This window comes from Poecilia formosa, unplaced genomic scaffold, assembly GCF_000485575.1.
Source record: "Poecilia formosa unplaced genomic scaffold, Poecilia_formosa-5.1.2 Scaffold218, whole genome shotgun sequence".
In the NCBI taxonomy this organism is placed as follows: Eukaryota; Metazoa; Chordata; class Actinopteri; order Cyprinodontiformes; family Poeciliidae; genus Poecilia; species Poecilia formosa.
The window spans coordinates 218,695-235,157 of record NW_006800157.1 but is presented as its reverse complement, the minus strand read 5'-3'; the positions used below and the strand labels follow the sequence as shown (position 1 = coordinate 235,157).

Sequence of the window (16,463 nt, the reverse complement as noted above, 5' to 3'; positions counted from 1 at the left end):
CACAACAAAAGCAATGAAATTGCTTAAAATATGTGGATTAGGGTTTTGTTCTCCAGTTGTGGCAGTTATTTTCTAATTTGAATTAAAATTTTTCTGTTCTCTAATATTGCTTGGTTAACCTAGCATCACAGATATTTTGGCTAGAGGTGGAAAAGAGGGAGAAAAAGAAAGCAAACAAAGAAATAAATATAAATATAGGATAACTAAAAAAAAAACACACAAAAAACCCCACTATGCCATTTAACAACAATACCACAGAAGAAGAAATAAAAAGAAGGGGGCTCCTGATTTTAAAGTCACACGGTTGTAACAATGACGGAGTTTTCAAAGGTAAAGGAACAATCCGGAAAAAAAAATATGGTCATTTTGTGTAATAATAACAAAAGAGAAATACAACCCAGTGACATGTGGTATCCAGTAAGCAGTGCTATTATTACACATTATATCTGCCAGGCAGAGTGAGACTATCACTCTATCCAGCTTTGCCATCCTATAACCACTGGTACCATCATTTACTTATTATTTATTTTAAACAGCTAACAATCTAACACCCCCTCAGGATGTCTAGTCTGATCCAAATCACAGGTGGCCTAAAATTTCCATCATGCAGAAGGTAATCCATTCAAAAATAATGGTCATTACAGACTCCTGGGGCTCCCACTAACCTGACACTTCCTGTTCCGTTCGCCACATCATAAAATCAAATGACTTTAATCCTGTACATGTAATCTGTTACCCTCCACCGTCGTCCCTGCCGACCCGGTGGATTTGTTACCACGGATTTGCTCGACGGTCACACAGTGGGATCACTGGGATTGCTTTTAGATTGGTTCCCCCTGCGCTCAGCTTCAATAGAGAGACTGAGATCTGATAAGTTACCAGCTCAAACCAACTCTGTGTTGGATTTCCAGCCAAGGAAAACTGGTCAGAAATGTATCTTGGCTTTTTATTAAAAGGTGAATAATTATATAACATTTTTAATAATTTTTTTTTTAAATAAAAAGAAATGGGTACACATGACTGTGGGGTGACTGACAATGCAGCATGATTTGGTATTGATCCGATAACTAGTAAATTCAGGACCAATATCAGCAATACCAATACAATATTTAATATTTAACCACAATTTGATGTAATCAAACTTCTGACCTACTTTAGTAATTTTTGCAGCTTTTCGTTTGAATTATTCTTTTAAAAGCTAAAGATAAAAACAAAAATTTGAGTGGATTGTTTTCTAAACAAAGAAAGATATTAAACTCTGAGAGCAAATTTATGGTAGGTTAGAGAAACTACAATACAATAATAAAATTTCAAGAGGGGATAGACAAAAAGAGACAGATGCAGAAATACTTCCTATGTTCATGAAAAGTATAAAGTTAATGTCAGAGGAGGACATGACGAAGATCTACAGTAAAAACGTTGCTGACATGCGAGCGCACAAACATACACACAGCCAACAGAACTCACTCTTTGGTTTCAGTACAAACTGACCCGGTTCGTCGCCTTGTTCCCGTCTCGGCTGCTACTGGTTCAGGTATTCAAACAAAGCCATTTGTTTGATTGGAGCGCGCCGGGACGGAGTCACATGATGACGCGATGATGTCATCAGAACCGACTGTTCTCTATTTTTGGTCACAGGTTTTTTTTTCAGTGTTCTGATTATTTTATGTAGTTTGTATACTTTGATAAGAGTTTACTTGAGTTAGAAGTAATTGCTTAGTGTTTTTTTCTGGTTGTTTTTTGTCTTTCTGTGCACCGCAGGGGGTCAGTCTGAGTTTAGACTCCCAACAGGTCAAACTGAAGCTGATGGACTTTTGAGCTGCTGAAGATACTGTTGTTTTTTTTTTTTGGTCTATTTTTTAAACTTCTGCCTACGCTGTACAATGTCTCCACCTTTTCTACCTGAAGATGAGCACAATAAACGCCATCTGAAGTGAACTAATGCATTGGCCTACCATCTTTTGTGTCCAAGTCCTAACAAATTCCCGCCACAGACACTAATCTTAGTTTTAACACTTTAAGGACGTGTTTTTGTTAGAACCCACACCTTATGCCGCTGAATTTTCCCTTTAAAATAAAGGCTGTTTATGTTTATATTCCTATTTTTTGCCTTGATTTAAAGTAACTCAGTTTTTCAGCAGTTTCGCAGTTTTCTTGAAGTGTGTTCCAGATTAGAGGAGCATGAAACCAGAACGAATCTGTGTGCAGAAACCAGCCGCTGCTGTATGAAACCTTTTGTAAATGCACTGCCGATCTTATTAGACTGAACATAACGTTAGTGTAAACGTTGGCTGATGCGTGTGTGTGTGTGTGTGCATTGCTGAGTACATGGGAACAGATGCGGTACATCATAACAGACACCTGGAGCCTGAGTCGCAGCTTCTGCCGTGGTCTGGACACAGCGTGCGCCTTTGCTGCGTTTTGTTCTGCCCGGTGTGGGGGAGTCTGTATCCATGGGACGCCTAATTCAATTACCGCAACATCATGAAGGGAGAAACGAAGCGCAGGGAAAGGAGGTGGAGTTCAACATGTAGGAAAGGAAAATGCAAGGAAGATGTGAGAGGAGAGGAGGCTGAAGGAGTAGAAGTGAATAAGCAGTAAGGGAGTGACAGGAAATGAAGAGAGAGGGATGGGAGAGGAGAGGAAGAACAGAGGAGGGAGGGAGCATCGTTCATCTGGATGAGTGTGTGACATTTTCCAGAACAGCGCCTTGTTCTAGTGAGAGAGTGTGTTTGTGAGGAATAGATTATTTTAGGCTTATCCAGCATCTACTGACACACACACACTGCAAATATTTGAGATATGCTTCCATATAAGCTGAAGCAGAGACGACAGCCTGCATTTTAACAATGAACGAGGTAATAAGAGCGTATGCTGATCTTTATCTGCTCCAGCTCTGTTGGCTCCTCACACACACACACACACACACACACACACACACACACACACACACACACACACACAAGAACATGAAACATTTATCTGCATGAATCCTCACACTTCAGTATTCGCACAAAGATTCACACTGGATGCAAAAATCCTGCAGAGTTCAAAGAATTAAAATGAGCCGACTGCAGCGGGAGACGAGTCTGACAGATGAAAGTTTACTGTTGTTTGGACAAGATGCTCATTCTGGCAGGTCATTGCTTTCACATCAAGTTTGTTGTTTTTCAGTGCGATACTTTTGGATTTATTGGCAATCGGTTTGAAGGTTCTTCAGCAAAATTTGACAATAATTTAAGAGGACAAAATGTCATCAGGTGTCAATTTTCTCTAATGACTTGATTAGAAGAAGCATTTTCGTCTCACTTAATGTAACCAAAACAATCAGAAATCACCTATTTTCTGTAAACATGTTAAAGGGAATTACTGACAACTCAAGCCACTTGAATAATTCACACACGCATCTTTTCTCTATGGCTGAGTTTTAGGGCCACACTTAGAACAAATAAAAATTACAAGAATGAAGTAATAACATCACTAGAATAAAGCTATAATATTTCAAGAATAAAGTAGTAATGTTATGACTTTATTCACATAATTTTATTATATTATACTTGCAATTAAAAAAAAATTCTAAAATAAATTTGGTGCAAAAAATATATTTATTTATTATTATTATTTTTTGGTCTTTTGTCACTGGGAGGCTGAAACCAAACAATTCCTTCAAAATGTTATCACTTTGTTTTCAATACAGAAAAGATAAAATATATAACATAAAACAACAATAAATATAATTTATATTCATCTCTACTGCACAGTAAAAATAAAGATGACTCCTATTAATTCAGATTGTCACGTTAAATTTCAAACGAGGTCTTAAAAACAGCTGGCACAAAAATTAAGTTAATATAAATTATATACTTTATTTGCACTCTTGCTAAATCCTAATTAATGACATATGAAAAAAATTTGGTGAATATTCTCAGAAATGCTGCTAATGTTCCTTCTTTGTATATTCAGGTGTTGATAATAGTGCCACCTACTGGCTCCACGTGAGTATTTCAGTACTCTACTAATAAAATATCTGTTTTAATTTAGGAAAATAAAAAAAAATAACTAACATAAATGTGCAGGTTGAAGCATTAAATTTAATCCAAAATTTTTTTTCCCAGAAGAAAAAAAAGAAAAAGGGTTGATGTTAGTACGTCACTGATTTGACTTTTTAGTAAATTGCTGGCTAATTGCTGAATAACCATTTTTATTCATATGGTTTTTATTCATATTAGTTTTCGGTATTTTCTCTTGCAAATTTTACGTTTTATTTATTTATTTTTTTGTTTTATCACTGACCTACCTGTGATGCTGTGATTGTTGTGAAGCACTTTGATCAGCTGAGGTTGTTATAAATGTGCTATAAAAACAAACTTTGATGATTGCAGTGGACTCTGTTTTGGACAATCTCTAAAATAAATCAAAACATCTCAGATAATGATAAGTTTGGGGTGATAACTAAAATTTCCAAAATTTTTAACGAGTACATCAGAAATCATTCCTTAATTAATGAAGCAAAACAGTTGGACTTTGATAAATGTGGTGTTTTTACATGTTTTGTTTAAGAAACGTCAGTTTTTCTCAATTCCCCAAATCGAACTCATTACAGCATTGAATGGATCAAAGAAAATACTGAGGAGGCAGAGACAAATGGAAATGTTTTCTGCCAAACTGCACAACAGCAAGCGACACGGTGGAGATGCACTAATGGATCGGATGGTGACAAGATTGATCTGATTTCACGGCGCCGTCTGACTGACGGCTCTCTCACATCTGACTCGGTGTCACAGCAGCACAGGAGATAAACACACACATCTTTCACCTCCAGTTCACTGACAAATTGGACATTTTGTGCTGCAGCAAAAGTAGATTTTTTTGTTGTACTGAAGGATAAAATTACGTCTCATAAAAGAAATGGGATTGTGAATTGAATCAGTTTGTCTTTCACATCGTTGCAACATGAAGACAATAAGACAGAATCAAATTAGAAAACCTGAAATGAGTTTGATAAATCACATGCTGCTGCTGCTGATGGGCTGCACAGAGCCAGACTCTGACACTTTGGCTTTTCTGCAACACTTTTTTTATTTTATTTTGAGCTTTGATTTTTGCGTTTTCCTCCCCCTGATGCTGATGGAAATCTCTAAACTTCTCATCAATCTGCATCTTTCCCTGCTGCAGAGTGAATGATGACTTTAAACAGAGGATTTGCAGATTAAATGTTTCAAGACAAAAATCAGACAAAGTGTTTCACTGTGCAGATCAAACCAACAGAGGTAAGTTCAATTATAATTTCTCTTATGTAATAATAAACATTTGTTTATTTTAATCATAAATGGTTAGGAAAATAAAAATATTCAGTGAAATGATTTGACTTCAGTAATCAGCTTTTAAACATAGAAGCTAATGCTCATGTGTACATTTAAGCTTAAAATGATTTATATCACTAACAGATTTAAGGTTTGAATCATCGTTTTGTTTTACCAGTGACCTCTGACCTCAACGTCAGCAGTCTAAGCGGAGAACCAGAGATTAGGGTGATGGTGTGGAGGGCTTTCTGCAACAGTTTTAAATTAGATCAATTTAAATTTGAAATCGAGGTTTAAAACTTGGACTCTATTAATCTGACTTTTATTAGAGGAAAACAAATCGAGTTCCTCTGAAGCTGCCAGATTTAAAACAAATGATCGTTTTAAAGATTTAGATTAGAAAGGATTTGAAAAATGTAACCAAAGATGGAGGATTTAAGCAGAGTGAGGAAATAAGACACTTCCATCTCTGTTAGCTGCTCCTTTCGCCTGAGCTTTTTACCAGATTAACGTCTTATCCTGCTGCTGCCTACCTGAGTCTATTTTATCCGTCTGCGAGAGCGAAAGGCGTTTGATCACAGCGGTGGGGAGGAGGATTATTTCCATCTGCTGAATATGTTCACTTCTGCAGAGACAGAGGGCACAGACTGATGAAACGAAGAGAAAAGGCTGAGCTGATAACAGAGGGAAGGAATAAAACAGGAGAGATAAGTGGCTGAAACGCGCCAGCACAGAAAGAGACACTCAGGTTTATTCCCATCCAAATGTCTTGGAGCCAGAAATTAAAAAAAAAAAAAAAAAAGTATATTTACTGAGTTTCCTGCTTCGCTGCCGGAGCTGAAGCCTGGAAGAGTCGCTTTAGGTTGGCATCTGTTGGGAAAAATGTGGGAAGGGAAATTAAAATTAGATTTTTATACTCTGAGGGACGTGAAAAGAAGGTTAGAGCGCATCAGCCCTCAGGTTCAAGGCCCCTAGAGACAGAAAAACATCTTATATTTCATTTCTATTTCTCATATTCCACCATGTATGAGGAATAATCAGCTATAAACAGACTTAAATAATCAAACCAGCTAACAGGTTTACACCAGTTAGCATCTCTAACTGCCTGACATGTTTACTTATCGCTTCTGCTCAGGCTCCAATAATGAATTAGACAAGGTGAATTGAAAATCACTGCTATGTTAATTTGGTCATTTTAATTTTTAATATGAAGCATTTGTACATTTTATTCCAGATAGTGACTGACAAGCCCTTCAAGATCTTTCAGTGTTGGTGAAACAAACTAAACGCTCCACTTTCCTTAAAGCTTCCTCTCTTTTCTTTTTACTTTTCCATGCTCCATTTACATCAACGTTTCACATATCGGCATGATAAAACTCAAGTGAAACCATTTTTAGCTATATTCTGCACATATCTGAGGGTTTTAGGATGTCTTTTCCATTATTATGTATTTAATAAGTGATAATGAGAGACATGGTGGAACATGTGGAGCGGTTCTGACCATCCTGAACGTCCCGGGTTTGGACTCCAGCCTGAGTCTGTTTTCATGTTCTCCCTGTGAATGTGGGAGTTTCCTCCAGATACTCCAAGTTAAAAGATGTGCATGTCACATTAATGTCGTAGTGACCTGTCAGCCTCTTTAAATGGCTTTTCTGCCAATAACTTTAACAATCTTAGAGGTTTTCACAAATCAAATGGCATCATGGGCCCAAACAATAGAAAAAGTTAAATGTTTTTATTCACATTTCCATGTAAGCTGTACAAAAACAAGTACAAAGATGGTCTTCAGGTCAAAATGACCTCTGAGGCAAATAGAGTTGAAATAAAAGTCTCAGAGTTATTTACAAACCACAGAATGTTACAAAGTTTTAATTGTGTCTCAGATCAATCAGTAGCAGAAGTGAACAAGGTGAATCAGGTGGGGTTCTCTTCAGAAGACCACCTGTTATTTCCTGAGGTTATATAGGTCCTGCATAACAGGACCCTGAATTGTGTCTGTGCTGAAGCCATGACTGTGCGTTATAACACTGAAGAGGCTTTAGAGGTGATTTTGTCACATCCAGGAAGACAACTCTGATTCAGAAGAGGAAGTGGAGGATGTATCCGGAGAAGAAGATTTCACAAATATGGAGACAGCTGGAAAAAGATGGATGAGATTGACCTGCAGGTCTACTTAGGGCTGCTAACCCTAGCAGGTGTATGCAGGTCCTGAGGTGAGGCTGCAGCTGGTCTATGGGATGCAGAGAGTGGAAGGCCAATTTTCATAGCCACAATGCCACTCAAACTCTTTCACATCTACTCAAGACTGATATGATTTGATGAATCAAGACCAGCAAGACGTGTGACAGGCAAACTTGCAGCCATAAGAGAGGAAAGGGACAAGTGGGTGGAGCGGTTGCCCTGCCTCTACAATCCAGGGCCTGACGTAACAGAGGATGAGCAACTGGTTCCATTTAGAGGTAATCTGTTTTCATATTTGTAATAAAAGTGATTTTCACTATTGATTTCTTTGACTGTTTTCTGTGACACTGATACTAATCACTGATGCTAATGTCTTTTGTCCAAAGGTTGTTGTCCTTTCCGGCAGTATATGCCCAGCAAGCCAGCAAAATATGGGATCAAGTCATGGGTGGCTTGCGATGCCAAATCAAGCCATGCTTGGAAAATGCAAATCTATACTGGGAAGTCGACCAGTGGACGCCCAGAGAAGAACCAGGGGATGCGAGTTGTGCTTGATGTGACAGAGGGACTGAGGGGGAATAAAAATGCATTCAAAACTCCTTTTTGCACATTTTGTCTTTTCTTAAGCTATAGAAATTCAAGTGGAGAGGGAAAACTCAAGTATTCACACATTTTGTGGTGAATGACAATATGCAAGATGAAATTTGGTGTTTAAAATTCAGTTAAGCTGTTTATATTGGGGGTTTAGTGGAGACGGGTCATTTTGTATACAGAAAATGAGGACAACAGGAGGGTTAAATGATCAGCAAGCGTTCTTCTTCTGTGAAGTTAGTTATAGACCTTTTTATCTTTTTTTCCCAGGAATAATTGCATTAAATTTCTACAACATAATGACAGCAGCAGTAAGATCTGTTGGCTTTGTTTATCTTTTCAACAGTTTGCAAACAATAATTTTCTACAAAAACTCCAAACCCATAGGAGACAATATATTGTTTACAAATGTATTTTTTTCTTAATTTAAGGACCTACAACTAAAAATAAAATGGTGATTCTTAAAAAAAAATCATAAATTTGCAACTGTAGTTATTTATCAAAAATAATATGTATTTTTAAAAGGTCAAATTCCCAAAAGGAAATTAAATGTTTTTGTCCTGGCATGTAGCATTCATGACTCTAAAGTTTTATTTTTCTGAACTGAGGGCAAAATTGTGTAGAAAAGCATAATTTATCATTTCACAGGACAAAAGCAGTTTCTCTTTGAGAAGCTTGACCTTATTTTAATTTATTTAAGCTGTATTTAGTCAGATGACTTAGTGAGGGTAGATTCTTGTTTACAACAACGATCTGGTGGGAAGGGAAGAAAACAGAAGATAAAGCAGGATAATGAACATTCAGCATCGAATCTCACACTGATTAGTTATGGATTATTCAATTAAAATGAAATGAAAGGATTAACCTTCAGGATGATGTATTTGTCTCAGAGTCCAGTGCAGCTCAATGTGTCTTCATATAAACTGAAGCAGCAGATATTTACAGATATTAGCTCAATACTTTTCCTTTTTGGAGAAAAGGTCAAAGTTCACAGATTGATTCATGTCATGAATCATGGTAAAAGAGTCATAAATTAACAAAAATAAATAAAAAGACCCATAACTCCAACCCAAAAAGAAAAACTACATTTTGAAGCTACTACATTGTTTTTATTTATTGGAAATATTGCTCAAATGTGCAGAAGAATAACCAATAACAATAAAAACATTAGAAATCTTTTTGAGTATGTATTAACTGATGAGACTCAGTTGTTGAAAATCCATGTCTGTATATGAAGGATCCAGTTTCCAACACAAACACCAGATGGCAACAAAATATCATGAAAATGCTGCACACTTGTTGGTTTGATGCTCCTTCTCCAAATGCAGACGATTACAGAGACGAATCTTTGCTCAAGGATCATTATGAGCAATAAATGTGAGATATATATATATATATATATATATATATATACCTGTATTTATATAAGCATTAGGTTTACTCTATGTGAGAACAGATGGTTTACTTCCTGCTGGTTTGCAGCATTCGCTCCTCTTGTGACGTTTGCCAACGTTGTCATTGACTTCGCAGCAGTTTGTCATAATGAGCATTCATGTAGCGACAGTGGAAGAAACCTCCATCAGAACCAGAACCAGAACCAGTCTAAGCGATTCTGGTCCTGTTTAAAGAAACAGGTGAACTTATAATCATCCATATATGGTCGTCCCTTCCTGTTCTCCTGTGTGACTAAAGTCTTTATTTTAGAAAAGTAATTCTTAAAGATTTAAGTTTTCTGACTCTAAGTAGGACCATAAATGCACTCTAATTTGGTTTAAGTTTTGTATTAAAGTGTTTTGATAAGTTTTAATTTGATCAATTTTGTAATATATCTGCACTGGTGTGACACAACCAAAATGAGCTAAATTATTAACCTTATTTTTTTGTGCATATTAGTTTGTGCATTATTATAGCATTGTGTTTTTTGTCCTACAGCTGTTTTTATTTTATTCAATGTTGCTTCCTCTTTTTTTAAAGGTACAAAAGGGAAGTCATTCACTTACATCACCAGCAGCACTTCAGAAGTCAAGCAGCTCTGACAGATGATTTACAGGGTTTCTGGCAGCTGCCTTGTCTGCTGTCTCATCTCTCCGTCCTCCAGCCTCACTTCACAAACCCCTACTGCACCCATCAACACTCAGGGACTCGTCCTGCAGACAGGAGCGGTTGACTGTAGCAGTATGTTGCACAGTTACAAGTTGGTAGTTAAAAACCCAGCATGCACTTTTTTTTTTTTTGGGATAAAATACAAAACAATGACTGAAATAATGTTGATTTAAAAGCTGCACCTGTTTTAGAACACATGGCGGAACGTCATAAATATGAAAAACTTTTCACCAACGCTGCGACTTTTCGCTGTAAATGCAGTAAGCCGTCTGCTTTCTGGAACAATGAGTCGTCACTTGGTGTCGTGTGCACACGACACCAAGTGACGACATGCTTCATGACGAGTGAAGTACGCCGACGTACGTCAGAATACTTAATTTACTTTTCGCTGTAAATGCAGTAAGCCGTCTGCTTTCTGGAACAATGAGCTGTCTTGTGTTGTGGTGTGCAGCAGGGTAAGAAAACCCCTCCTTCAGCTGGTTTTATATTAAGACATGCAGGCAAGAAGGAAGGTACAAGTGGGAGGGTCTTCAGTCTCTGAATATAAACTTCAGCTTATGCTTTGTTGACCCAGATGAAGAATCCATTCTTCATCTTTGGCCTGCATCTAAATAAATGATCCAGTCAGATTAAAGGTAAGGACGTCGTGTTTCTTCGCCTCTTTCTCTGAAAACTTTTAATTTAACTGCATATACATATGCAGTAGTTTTATATGCATATGTATATAAACTGCCTATTAAAGAGGCAGTTCAGGATTTTGGAAGTGAATTTCTGTTTACAGTGGATATAAAGTCTGCGAGGGCATCTCCTGTGCACAGCCCTCTTCAGATCACCCCACAGATGTTCGAAGGGATTCAGGTCTGGACTTTGGCTAGGCCTTTCCACAGCCTTAATCTTATTCCGGTGAAGCCATTCTGTTGTTGATTTAGATGTGTGCTTTGGGTCATTGTCATTTCTAACAGAAGGCCGAAGGTTTTGTGCCACCACTGACTGATATTTGGAACTGTTCATAACTAAGGCTCCGGTTGCAGCTGGAGCATTACAGCCCCAAAGCATGATGCTGCCACCACCATGCTTCACTGTAGGCATGGTGTTCTTCTGGTGACGAGCAGCGTTGTTTTTGTGCCAAATATACCTTTTGGAATTATGTCCAAAAAGTTAAACCTTGGTTTCATCAGACCATAACACATTTTTCCACATGTGTTTGGGAGATTTTAGATGCGTTATTGCAAATTTAAGCCAGGCTTTGATGTGTTTCTTTGAAAGATAAGGCTCCCGTCTTGCCACCCTACCCCACAGCCCAGACATATGAAGACGATGGGAGACTGTTGTCACATGTACTGGACAGCCAGAACTTGCCAGAAATTCTTGCAGCTCCTTCAGTGTTGCTGTCGGCCTCTTGGCAGCCTCCCTGACCAGTTTCCCTCTTTTCTTATCATCAATGTTGGACGGGCGTCCTGTTCTTGGTGATGTCACTGTTATGCCATGTTTTCTCCATTTGATGATGACAGTGGAAATTGTTTTGTAGCCTTCACCTGACTGATATCTTTGGATAATGAGATCCCTCTGATGCTGTGATAGCTCTTTGCAGACCATGGCTCGTGTCGGATGATGTGGCTACAGAAAGCCTTCTAGAACAGCTGAACTTCATCAGAGGCACTTTAATTGGTGACAGGTGTGTGCTGACTCCAATTTAACATGAGTTTGAATGTAGTTGGTTACATCTGAACACAGCCCCGGTTCTAAAAGGATGTGCACACGTAAGCAACCACATCATCTCAGTTCCTTATTTTTATTTCACCTCTGTGAAAGATTTCTGTTTGTTTTTTCCAATTGCACTGTAGAGGTTATAGGTCACATTAAAGGTGGAAAAAGTTGTGAAAGTGTTTGTGTTGCTGTCATTTTTTTCACAAAAACCTGGCATTTGAACAGAGGAGTGTAGACCTTTTATATCCACTGTAAATGTTATGAGCAGTCAATATTTATGCATCCCAAAAACAACAATAACCTTAAAAATTGTAAAAAGAAAAAACGTTATAGAAATGCCATTTTATTAAGGAGCCTTAGTCAAATTCGCAGTAACTCAGTTTAGGATAAAAGTTGAAAGAAACAAGCTTGAAATATGTCCAACTGTGTGCAAAAATATAAAATGTTCAAAATCTAAAACGAAATATAAACATGAATTGACTTTTCAGTCATAATTAAAGGTGCAGTATGCAACTTTTAGACTCTATTTTACATATTTGTTGAAATGTTTACGATGTTGTGACAGTATGGTATGAGACAGACAATCTGCAAAAATAAAATTCAAGCTCCTCTGCCTTCTCTCAGTAGAAACTAGAAACAACCAATCAGAGTGAAGAGGCGGGTCTTAGCATTTTCAATCACTGTCCATGAGGTGCTGCTCATTCCCCGCCCCTTGTTGTCTGCTACAATGCAGCTAGCTTATCCTGTTGTTAGTCCTCAGAATAATTAGTGTAACCGCCAATGACAACGGTTGTTTCTCCGCCCTTAGCACTTTTAGCAGCACATACATGAAATTGATTGACAGCGCTAAGACCCTCCCCCCTCACTATAATTGGTTATTTTTGGCGTTGTATTTTTTTAGATGGCAATACCAAAGAATTTTATAGAAAATTCTTTAATAGAAAATCATTTCTTTTAAATTCTGAATTTAATAGAAATCCTATTAAATTTTTATTAAATTTAAGGTAAATTTTATGGAATTAAATTGAATTTAATATAATTAAAATCTATTAAAATTGACAGAACTTAAATTTTAATAGAATTAAAAAAAGCTCAGGGAGAAGGTGGAGGAGATTGATCTTTTCACAGACTATTTCATATTAACTGTCACAACATGGTGACAGTTTAATATATATAAAAAATAGTTTTTATAGAAGTTACACGCTGCACCTTTAAGATTCCCACTTAAACAATCTGATGTCTTGTTCTCTCCCAGATATGGGAAACTCTTCTTCCAACAGCTCCCATCTGTCCTACAGCGAATGCATCATGACCAGACCCAGCGACTTCATCTACACCACCTTCATCGCCATCAATGTCTTCCTCTTCCTCCCGCTCTTCATCTCGGTTCTCTACCACGGAGTCCAGCAGTGGTGGAAGAACTGCTCCTCCAGCGTGGGTCACTCGGACTGCTTCACCTGCCACTTGGTCGTCATGGAGCTGATCGGCGTGTGCGGGTGCATCATCTCCTTTGGCGGTATCTACGGCAAAGAAAAAACAGTGGTAAAGGTGGGGACCGTTCTGTTTTCCTTCACCTGGCTCGGAGAAGGGTTCTTCCTCATCTTGACGTGTGTGGAGCACTACCTGGCGGTCGTTCATCCCATCAAATATCTCAGCCTGAAGAACAAAAGAGGGATAAAAATCAGGAATGTAGTGCTCTTCTGTGTTTGGCTGCTTTGTTTAGTAGGACTGGGTTTGGCAGTGAAGGACTACTACTTCGTCATAGACTGCAGCGTTGTAATATTGACCTTAACCACGGTGCCATACTGCAGCATCTCAGCGCTCCGTGTTTTGTCCAAGTCAGGCCCAGGTGAGCCGGGCAGGGACAGAGTGGACCAGTCAAAGGAGAGGGCTTTCTACACTATCGTGACCATACTGGGAGCATTGACCCTGAGGTTGTCTTGGAATGTTATTTTTATTGTTTGTACTTTAAAACATTTCCATGCAAACTGCATCATGATGACATGTGAAGCTTTGTTTAACTTGCCGTGCACTTTGGTGTTGCCTCTGCTTTTTCTCCAAAGAGCAGGGAAATTGGTTTGTTGGGAGAGAATTGTTATTAAAGATTTTTACATTTAAATAATCAATTAGAGTTAAAGATGAAGCCAAGTCAAAAAGTCAGAAAGGTTTACCGTCTAGAAAGCGTCAAACATCCCAATGAATAAATCCAGTGGTGTTTTATTTTTGTTGATGGTGTTTCTATTATGCCATTTATCCAAATACAACACAGTCTCCTGTGTGCATTGGCATAAATTTACATCTTTTATCATCTTTTGACCTACTGCCTATTGACCTTTTGTCAATTAATCACTCGAGGCGTCATGATGGACGTCAGAAATGAGGATCGGGAATATTGAAAACAACCTAAATTGTTTTAAAAGGTTGTTTTTGCCAGTTTATTCATGGCTTCTTCTTGTTCTAGTGAAGCCAATTTGTCTGTGAACGTAACATACCTTGTTGGGGCTCATAGACAGCAGTATCTAAAAGCTTGAAACAGCTAGCTTAGANCTCGTTATAACGAGATAGCGATCGAAAATTTTTTTTTACTGCATGATAGCAATGCGCTTCCGTATACTTACTTATAAGGTATATGAACGTTAATCTTCTAACCTTGTATAAAGTGTTCGCTGAAAATCCGCGGTTACACCGAGGGCTGACAGTCGTTATGATTAACGGCTGCTATCCATCGCCGCCATATCTTTCCTCATTAAAAGTTATATAATAAATGGAGAAGTTTGGGTTCCATCCTTGTCTGTGCAGCCGACCACGCAGCATCCTGTGACCATTTTTAAAGTGAAATCAACTAAACAGAAGCGATGACAGGCTTTACAAGAGCGCGTTGGTTGTTTGACGTCCATCATGATGGAGCGGGCGAGAGAGTGACGTCACGGGCAAAGGGTCATGTGACATCACTTCCACATTCATGTCCTCATTCCAGATGTGCCACTGGGATGAAGTGGCACATTAATTATGAACTCTCTCAAAGTTCATAATTAAAATACAGAGTGAATGATTTGTTTTTGGGTCCTTGGCTTTATGATTTGATGATTAACTTTTAACTTGTTTTAAAAGTAAATTGTTAATTCTTAAAAATCCCAAAAGTATACATTATTGGCTGTATTTCATCTTTTACATGGAGGAAATACATACAATGAATACGCCATTTTCTGGTAGATAATGGCGTATCTTCCCAAACAAAAGACTTTTAATCGAACCATTTCTGTTTTTTGTAGTTTTATGAAAATAATTCAATGTGAATATATTTAGTGATGCATTATTATTATTATTATTATTATTATTATTATTATTATTATTATTATTATTATTATTTTAGCTGGAGCAACGGCCATATGAATGTAATCATGTAGATATTTTTCTGTAGAACATAAATGCAAGTTAGGCCTATATTTGTGGATTTTTTTCTTAGAGCAGATCTAAAATATTTTCAAGAAAACTAAAACTCAGGAAGCTGAAATTCTTCCCTACAATGCTAATTGACACGCTATTGGCTGGCATTTATGAAGCAGCCAATCCAAGAGCGACATTATATTTTTCTTGGTGCTGATTGGCTGAAACCCAAAGAGCAAATATATTGTTAGTGCCAAGACTTTTCCATTGTGAATGTTAATGCATATTTAAATACATTTGCTATTCTAACTCACTACTTATTACCTATAAAAATAGTGAGTTATAATAGTTTTTAGAGGGGATCTTTAGTATTCATGGTATTTAGATATTTGTGGGCAACTTTGTTCCCTTAATTTTTAAAACATTTTGACTTTATTCCCATGCAGCTTTATTCTTGTGATGTTATAACTTTTCTCATAATTTTATGATTTCATCCTCATAATTTTATTTTTTAATATTTTTTTTATAGTTTTGTGTCATGTTTTTGACTTAAAGACAAACATGAGAAACTTCTAAAGTTGGTGCAAGCGAAATAAAATTCACTGGGAACAAATGTAATGTGATGCTTTTTTTCTAGTCTCATCTCAAGAAATAGAAAATGTTTGAACCCTGAAAGTAACAAGTTTTCATGTTGTCACTTTCAACACACTCTTGTTCTACTTCCTTCATCAGCTCCACAGTGATAGTCTATGAAGTCTATGAAACTTGCACGGATTTTTATCCATCACTTTTAACTCGTGTATATATATGCACTCAAAAGTATTCATACCCCTGACAGATTAACATTAAGTTATTTTCATTCAGTAAAGTTAATTCTGATGAGGCAAATGTTTATTTTCATTTAAAATAAAATTGTTTTTAACACCCTCCTCAAAAATAAATAGAAACATGCTTATTGACATTACTGCAATCAAACCCTTTGGTATAATTATTCACACCGTTTTTACATGTTTACACTTTTATTTTGATGATTTAATTTGGTGAAGATCTCCATGTTTTTCATGTTGAAAGGCCTCTTTGCCATCACCCTAATTTTTAGCTCTATATGCAGATTCTCCATCGGGTTCAAACTGAGCCACGCTAATAGTCTTAGTTTCAATCAGATGAACATATTTAAGTAAAAAAAAATCT

At 37.2% G+C, this 16,463-nt stretch overlaps 1 long non-coding RNA gene across 1 annotated transcript; it reads left to right on the top strand.

Annotated features, from left to right (window-relative positions):
- The first annotated feature begins 7,419 nt into the window (after positions 1–7,419).
- On the top strand, positions 7,420–8,009 carry LOC107838185 (uncharacterized). The gene is made up of 2 exons (XR_001664233.1): positions 7,420–7,470; positions 7,509–8,009. It is a non-coding gene; the product is annotated as an uncharacterized LOC107838185 (long non-coding RNA).
- The last annotated feature ends 8,454 nt before the right edge of the window (positions 8,010–16,463 follow it).